We start from the raw sequence: 8,113 nt of genomic DNA, 5'->3' as shown, positions 1-8,113 counted from the left end.
AAAGCTGTGTGAGCCTCCGGATGGCCGTAGCGCGTAGGAGGGCTTCGAGAGGTTTATTTACCGGCGTTGCTAGGGTTACCGGTCTTGTGTTTTCCAACGGTTTATTAGCGAAGGTATCTAATAAATCGCGGTCTAATCAATACTTTATTCACTGCCTCTTCCGTGGTCATTACGATATTATGGATCGACTGCGTCTGGTTCTGCGCCGTCCCTCCCTCTTCCACAACAGGTAAAGACATGCTACGGTGGTTATCTCGGCCGTGGTTGAGAATGAATTGGCATGAAGCTCCGTTGGCGGGCAAAAGATGCTTGCTTCATAACGTGAAGAGAAAATTATTATGCTTGCTTCATTACGTTATAGCTGAACCTAAATGTTATACGTTGTAACATTATAGGCAAAATGTTATCATATTATGCACTCAGAAATTTGTTACATTATCGACTGGGGTTTCCACATTATAGCTATGGGTTTAATTACAACTCGAGGCTGAGCGTGCAATGCTCAACCTCTAGTTGTAATAAAAGCAATGATAATGATCATTATTGTATTTGTTAGATTTTGTGTTAAGACTTTACTGATACTAATATGAATAATTGTAACAATAGCAACGATAATGATATTGATAACTGTAGTTATTGCTATTTTAATTAGTATTAATATTATGGACTTTGTGTTTGGTTGGCTGTGGGTCCTGTGATGTTTAGAGACGATGTCGTTCTGTTTTAGAGCTCATATCTTCTGTATTCCTCTGTCCTGTCCTAGACTCACCGTCACCCTGGAAAGAGGGGAGAGAGCACTTACTGGATGAACTCGGTGAGGGTTTTATCCAAGTTATTAAATCAATCGCGTCATTAACATTCATTTCCAAAAACACCCTCTGCTTCTGTGATTCATGTTGTGGTCTACTAAGGTCAGGTTTCTATTGTCGTCTATTAAGGTCATGCTTCTATGTGGTCTGTTAAGGTCAGGTCTCAGGGTTGTGTGTACGTAACGAAGACCGTAAGATAAGCAGTTATCTGTTTGTTCAGGATGTTCTTTTACATTCAACAGATGAATTGACACTTCAGGGCTGGATGCTTCACGACAAGAGTCTCTACCGTGTTTCTACTACTAAGAAGGGCTGGAGGGCCAGTAGAGAAGACTGTCAGAAGAGAAAGGCAGACCTGGTGGTCATCAACAGCAGAGAAGAACTGGTGTGTGTGTGTGTGTGTGTGTGTGTGTGTGTGTGTGTGTGTGTGTGTGTGTGTGTGTGTGTGTGTGTGTGTGTGTGTGTGTGTGTGTGTGTGTGTGTGTGTGTGGGAGAGACCAATTGTTTGTTTGTGTGAGTGATTAAGAAAGAGAGAGAGAGAGATGGAGAGAGAGAGAGATTGTGTGTGTGCGTGCGTGTGTCTGTGTACTTTGTGGTCATGATAACAGATGCTTTTACCTTTAGAACCAGGTTTCCAGGTTTGACAGCAGATTGATGGGTTCTTCCTGGATTGGACTGAGTGATCAAGAGAAGGAGGGGACCCTCAAGTGGGTGGATGGTACCCCCATGACCTCAAGGTAAGGCTGAAGACTCTATTCAGCAGCATCTCTTCTCTGAGAGTGACAGACTGACCTCCACTGTCTCCTCCTCATGGTTCTCAGTTGGAGACACGTTAAACCACGCGATGACGGCGGAGCAAGAGACTGTGTCGTAGCAGGGGAGGACGGCTGGTCTGAAGAACCGTGTAACAGACTGCACCACTGGATCTGTGAGAAGGTCCTAGACCTGGATCATCTGGAGGCTGAGCGGAACAAAGAGGGTCGGTAGACTTTGTTTGTGTTCATGAGTGGAGAACGGTTCCTCCTTTCTGTTGAGAGAATTGAAAGGTTGTTGGATGTGTTTAGGTCTACCAAGGTCATGTTTATATTTTGGTCTACTGAGGTCATGTTTCTATTGTGGTCTACCAAGGTCAGGTTTCTATTGTGGTCTCCTAAGGTCAGGTCACAAGGGTCAACCCTTTCTGGGTTCACTTGGACTAGTTTCTATTTGAGCTGCTGAACTGTTTTGCGTTCTTTTATGCAAGCTCCGACCGACTCGTTAATCTCTGCGCTGGAGTGACTTCCCGTCCCTGGGTAATCTTTGTAGACACTGCTGTGATACTCAATCATGTATAAAAAGGCAGGCGAGAATACTGGGTGTGAATCTCCTGGGTCGCCCTCTAATGGACAGGTGTTAGGAGAGAGTGAAGGGAGTGTCTGACGCTGCATCTCTAGATCCGTGTTGTAAGCGTTCACTCCTCTCCTCCTGGCTTCTTCAGGTTCAGTGATGCCCACGGAGGAGGAGGAGGAGGAGGCCCCTAACATCACAGAGTTCCACTCCTCTACCCACGTGTTGCCCGTGGGCCAAACGGCCCGCTACACCTGCCACGCCGGCGGCACGCCGGAGCCCACTGTAGAGTGGCTCTACAACGGCAGGCCCCTTGAGAGGGACGGCACAGACGACCAATCAGAGGCCTGGGTGGAGAGGGGCTTCCTCTTCATCAGAGGTGGGAGGTACGGCGTGAACACGGTCTGCTGCATGGCAAGCAACAGCGCTGGCACGGCCAATCACTGCGCTGAGCTGCTTGTCTTTGGTAAGTCCTGGATCCAAGGAGGGATGTTTGTTGTTGATGTATTCATAATATTGTTGTTGATACATTCATAATATTGTTGTTGGTATATTCATAATATTGTTGTTGATGTTTTCATAACATTATTGTTGAGGTGTGTGTATCTATGAATGTCTACAAATGTATATGTATGTATGTGTTCATATCTATGTATATGTACACTAGGGCTTTGACTTTTGCCCAAAAATCATATTCGAATTTCGTTTGTTTATTAATATTAATATTCGAATATATCTCATCTCATCTCATCTCATCGTCATCCGCTTATCCGGGGTCGGGTCGCGGGGGGAGCTGCTCAAGCAGGGGGCCCCATACTTCCCCTTCCCGGGCCACATTGACCATCTCTGACGGGGGGATCCCGAGGCGTTCCCAGGCCAGTGTTGAGATATAATCTCTCCACCTAGTCCTGGGTCTTCCCCGAGGTCTCCTCCCCACTGGACGTGCCTGAAACACCTCCCAAGGAAGGCGCCCAGTGGGCATCCTTACCAGATGCCCGAACCAGCTCAGCTGACTCATTTCTAAGTAAAGGAGCAGCGGCTCTAATCCGAGTTCCTCACGGATGGCTGAGCTTCTCACCCTATCCCTAAGGGAGACGCCAGCCACCCTTCTGAGAAAACTCATCTCGGCCGCTTGTACCCGCGATCTCGTCCTTTCGGTCATCACCCAGCCCTCATGACCATAGGTGAGGATAGGAACGAAGATCGACCGGTAGATCGAGAGCTTTGCCTTGCGGCTCAGCTCTCTTTTTGTTACAACGGTGCGGTAAAGCGAACGCAATACCGCCCCCGCTGCTCCGATTCTCCAGCCAATCTCACGCTCCATAGTACCCTCACTCGCGAACAAGACCCCGAGGTACTTGAACTCCTTCACTTGGGCTAAGGACTCATTTCCTACCCGGAGTAAGCAATCCACCGGTTTCCTGCTAAGAGTCATGGCCTCAGATTTAGCGGTGCTGATCCTCATCCCAGCCGCTTCACACTCGGCCGCCAGCCGATCCAGTGAGTGCTGAAGGTCACAGGCCGATGATCCCATGAGGACCACATCATCTGCAAAAAGCAGTGACGAGATCCTCAGACCACCGAACTGCAACCCCTCCCCACCACGACTACGCCTCGATATCCTGTCCATGTATATCACAAACAGGATTGGTGACAAGGCGCAGCCCTGGCGGAGACCAGCCCCCACTGAGAACGAAACTGACTGGCTGCCGAGGACGCGAACACAGCTCTCGCTTTGGGAGTACAGAGATTGGATGGCCCTGAGGATAGACCCCCTTACCCCATACTCCCGCAGCACCTCCCACAGTTTCTCCCGGGGGACCCGGTCATACGCCTTCTCCAGATCCACAAAACACATGTAGACCGGATGGGCATACTCCCAGGCCCCCTCCAGGATCCTTGCGAGAGTGAAGAGCTGGTCCGTAGTTCCACGTCTGGGGTGAAAACCGCATTGTTCCTCTTCAATCTGAGGTTCGACGATCGGCCGGACCCTCATTTCCAGCACCTTGGAGTAGACTTTACCAGGGAGGCTGAGAAGTGTGATACCTCGAATCGAATATTTATTAATAATATTTTGACCATTAAATGCCTTCAGTAAGTCCTGGGCTGAATTTGAATACTTAGTACATACTATTTCTGTTCAGTGTCTACTACTTGACCGTACTACACTTAACAGTGTAGTACGGTCTACAGCTATGCGTAGAACGCCTCTGAACGCTTCCGAACATCGCCGAAACTCCACCGGAAGTTTGGAGATGACGTGTCTCCTCTCAGATGCCGGCAAAATGACCTTGAAAAGTTACCTGTTTTCCGTCTTGTCATCGTTGCTATTAAATTAAAAATGTCTCTTTTTACTTAATTACTTACTTTTCTTTTTTACTCTTTTTAATGTCTCTTTTTTTCGCCGCTTTCTACAACGTCTTTCTAAGCCGCTGTTGGTGGTGTCGGGTCAGCCATCTCTTCTTCGTTCGTTACCAGACTCCGGTTGCATTGTGGGATAGCGTAGTGACCTACCGTTGTATACTGTGGCGGTAGCACGCATTCTTTAACGTTTTCCGTCCTACACAATGCGTACTGAGCATTCGAAACGCACTTTATTTGTGGCGTACTACAAAATGCATACTATAAGTATGAGTATTTGGATTCAGCCCTGGATTGGGTTTTGCAAGCTTTGTTTACCGGCGTTGCTATGGTTACCGGTCTTGCGTGTTCCAACGGTTTATTAGGTTTCTAATAAATCGCTGTCCAATCAATACTTCATTCACTGCCTCTTCCGTGGTCATTACAATAATTATGAATAGACTGAGTCAGGTTCTCCGACGTCTCTCCCTCTTGGCCTGCCCATAACAGGTTCCAATATTGCTAATACTGCCTAATATTTGTTCGTATTTTGATTTATTTTTTGATATTCTAATATATTCGAATCACGAAGTTCGGAGTCAAAGCCCTAATGTACACAGAGCGCAGGAGAACAGTACTAGTGATGATGATGATGATGATGATGATGAGGATGAAGAATGGTCCAGCAGCTCATCATGTCTGGTTCTCCCTCAGATGCCTGTGAACTCACACTGGACCCCAACACGGCCTACAGACGACTCTCTCTGTCTGAGGACAACAGGAAGGTGACGCTGGTTGGAGAGGACCAGTCGTATCCGGATCACCCAGAGAGATTTTTCTTCTGGCCCCAGGTGTTGGGTAGAGAGGCTCTGACTGGCCGCTGTTACTGGGAGGTAGAGTGGGAAGGAGGGGTTGTTATAGGAGTGACATACAGAGGAATCACAAGGAGAGGAGGGGGTCGTGACAGCGGGCTTGGACTGAACAACAAGTCCTGGGTTCTTTATTGTTCTGATGGTCGTTACTTTGCCCGGTACAACGGTACAGAGACAGCCCTCCCTCTCCGCCCCGCTGGCTCCACCAGAGTAGGAGTGTATCTGGACCGGCCTGCTGGCTCTCTGTCCTTCTACAGAGTGTCCCCAGGAGGAGGAGGGTCCTCAGACACACTGACACACCTCCACACCTTCTGCTCCTCCTTCACCCAGGAGGACCTCCTCCCGGGGGTGGGGTTCTGGGGGAGGAAGGGGTCCTCAGTGAGGTCCTCAGTGGGGTCCTCAGCGTCTCTGAGTCGGTTGTAGGAAAAAAAAAAGGGTGCGGGGATCAGTCAGTTGTAGAAAAATTGACACACACACACACACACACACACATACACACACACGCGTTCAAGCACACACACACACACACACGCGCACACACACACGCACGTTCAAGCACACACACACGTACACACTAGGCCTGCAGCGGATTCGAATTGTATCCGAATCCGTTCGGTTCGTTTACCACAGTTCGGAGCATTCTGGAGATCCGCGGATTTCGGTTTCATGAAGGCATTGCCTTATGTAGCGTATTTGGGGGTGGGAGGGGTCCCCAGAGGGGTCCTCAGTGGGGTCCTCAGCCTCTCTGTGTCGGTTGTAGAAAAAAAAAACATCAACCACCGCTCCCCCCCCCCATTTTTCTCCCGGCGGCGCCCCGGCCTCTGGTCCGGGGCGCCGCCGGGAGAAAAATGGGGGGCGGGAGTCAGCGGGGTGCCTCAGACTCAGTGTGTGTGCTTGCGTGTGCCGCCCCGCCACACGCAAGCACACACATACACACACATAAAAAAAACACATACGCACACACACATAGTCTCTCTCTCTCCCTCTCTCTCTCTCTCTCTCTCTCTCTGTCTCTCTGTCTCTCTGTCTCTCTGTCTCTCTGTCTCTCTGTCTCTGTCTCTCTCTCTCTCTCTCTCTCTCTCTCTCTCTCTCTCATATATTATTGTAATTGTACATAAAATACCTATTGATGGTAAATTTTAGAATATTTCCAGTTTTGGTCTTGAGGGCTCTGATATCATCATTTTTATCATAATCCTGATTTACAACCTGATTTAAAGCAGATTTTATATTTTTTTCATAATAACCAAGAGGTCTGTGGGATAATGTTGCATGTTGTAAATTACTTTAAACTGAATCTTGATTTTTTTGTGTTCTGTTGGGAACCAAGCGGCCGCAGAACATGTTCAGTTATTAAAGATACGTGCACACCTGTTGATGAAAGTCTGCTGCTTCTATTGTTTTAGTCCTTTGTTTTAGTGTTTATTGTGTACATGTAAGGGACTATTTTTGTGTCTTATTTGTTAATGAAGCATAATTTCAATAAACAACTCAGTGGATCCAACTGAATGTTCTCGTGTGTTCAGCCGATGATTTCTCGTTTTATTAGTGAATAATGCTTCCATAAGTGCCGTAATAATAATAATATATTAATCAGAAATTATTAATAGAACAACAAATGTTTGTCCGATATTATTCTTGGATCTCCTCCCTTTTTGTTGTGTGGGGGGGGGGGGGGGCTTCGCCACTCTGTAGGTCCATGACTAGCCCTAGGCTAACGTCCTGCCCAACACTTTACCCGGGATAACGTCAAACTGTTGCCGTGTTAACGGGACTAAACACCAACCGCCGCAGTGTGGGCAGCTGGGGCTGGGGGAGGGCTGCGGGGGGACGGGGCGCGCCACCCCTCCTCGTCCCAGCCGCCGGCGTGGCCGTCGACGGGCCAGACGTCGGAGGGCGGCGGAGGACGGGGTCCCCGAACGGCGCTCCAACGGCCCCCCTACGACGGATCAGGTGGGGGCCCCGAAGGAGGTGGTCCCCGACCACACCCCCAGGGCTCCTGCTGACTCTGGGGTCTGGCAGACGAGGGCCTTCGCTAAGGATTCTGGGGGTTCTCCTGTTCTAGGGGGTGGGACCGTTTCGGGGCCCCCCTGGGTCATTAGTGGTTGGTAAACTAATCAGGGTTCATGGGTTGGGGTTTATCGATGTCGGGGTGTGTTGGTGACTCTTGTGTTCATGTTGTGTTCATTGCACCATCACTGAAAGTGTTAGTGTGGTTGAATGGCGGCGTGTGTTCTAGTGTGTACCGTGCTGGTGTTATTAAAGGCAGCTCCGTTGTCCAGCGGTGTATGGGGCACGGAGCTGCGGCCGACTGCTAAACCTGGGCTCCCGTCTCGTCCTTCACCTGCTGCTCGCCACAATATGATTGTTGAAGTTAAACGGATTGAATTATGGAACATGATTGTCTAGTGGGCTCATGTTTAAAAGGATTATGGTGGGATGTTATTATTTAAATGAGAAGTAAATGTATTTATAATTAGAACTAAGTTTAAGTAAAAAAAAACCTGAATAACATTAAGAATGATAAATAGTGGGAGAATTTATTTAACACTTTGATTAATTTAAGGGAAATAAGGCAATCATTTAAAAGAAAAAAATTCCCATCTGGAAGTCTCTGCCTTCCTGTGTTCAGCACTTGGGTCCCCACGTCCTGTTCCATAACAAAAACCTTCAATGGGCGCCTGGTCCTTCTCCCTTTAAACCCTTTATTTATTATAGATATTTGTTTACCATGATTTATTTTGTGTGTGTGTGTGTGTGTGTGTG

At 48.3% G+C, this 8,113-nt stretch overlaps 1 long non-coding RNA gene across 1 annotated transcript; it reads left to right on the top strand.

Annotated features, from left to right (window-relative positions):
• Positions 1–1,123: 1,123 nt before the first annotated feature.
• Positions 1,124–1,689, top strand: LOC115535836 (uncharacterized). Its single transcript, XR_003974564.1, has 3 exons — positions 1,124–1,194; positions 1,434–1,546; positions 1,631–1,689. It is a non-coding gene; the product is annotated as an uncharacterized LOC115535836 (long non-coding RNA).
• The last annotated feature ends 6,424 nt before the right edge of the window (positions 1,690–8,113 follow it).

Source organism: Gadus morhua, chromosome 22, assembly GCF_902167405.1.
Source record: "Gadus morhua chromosome 22, gadMor3.0, whole genome shotgun sequence".
In the NCBI taxonomy this organism is placed as follows: Eukaryota; Metazoa; Chordata; class Actinopteri; order Gadiformes; family Gadidae; genus Gadus; species Gadus morhua.
This window is presented reverse-complemented; position numbering and strand designations above follow the sequence as displayed.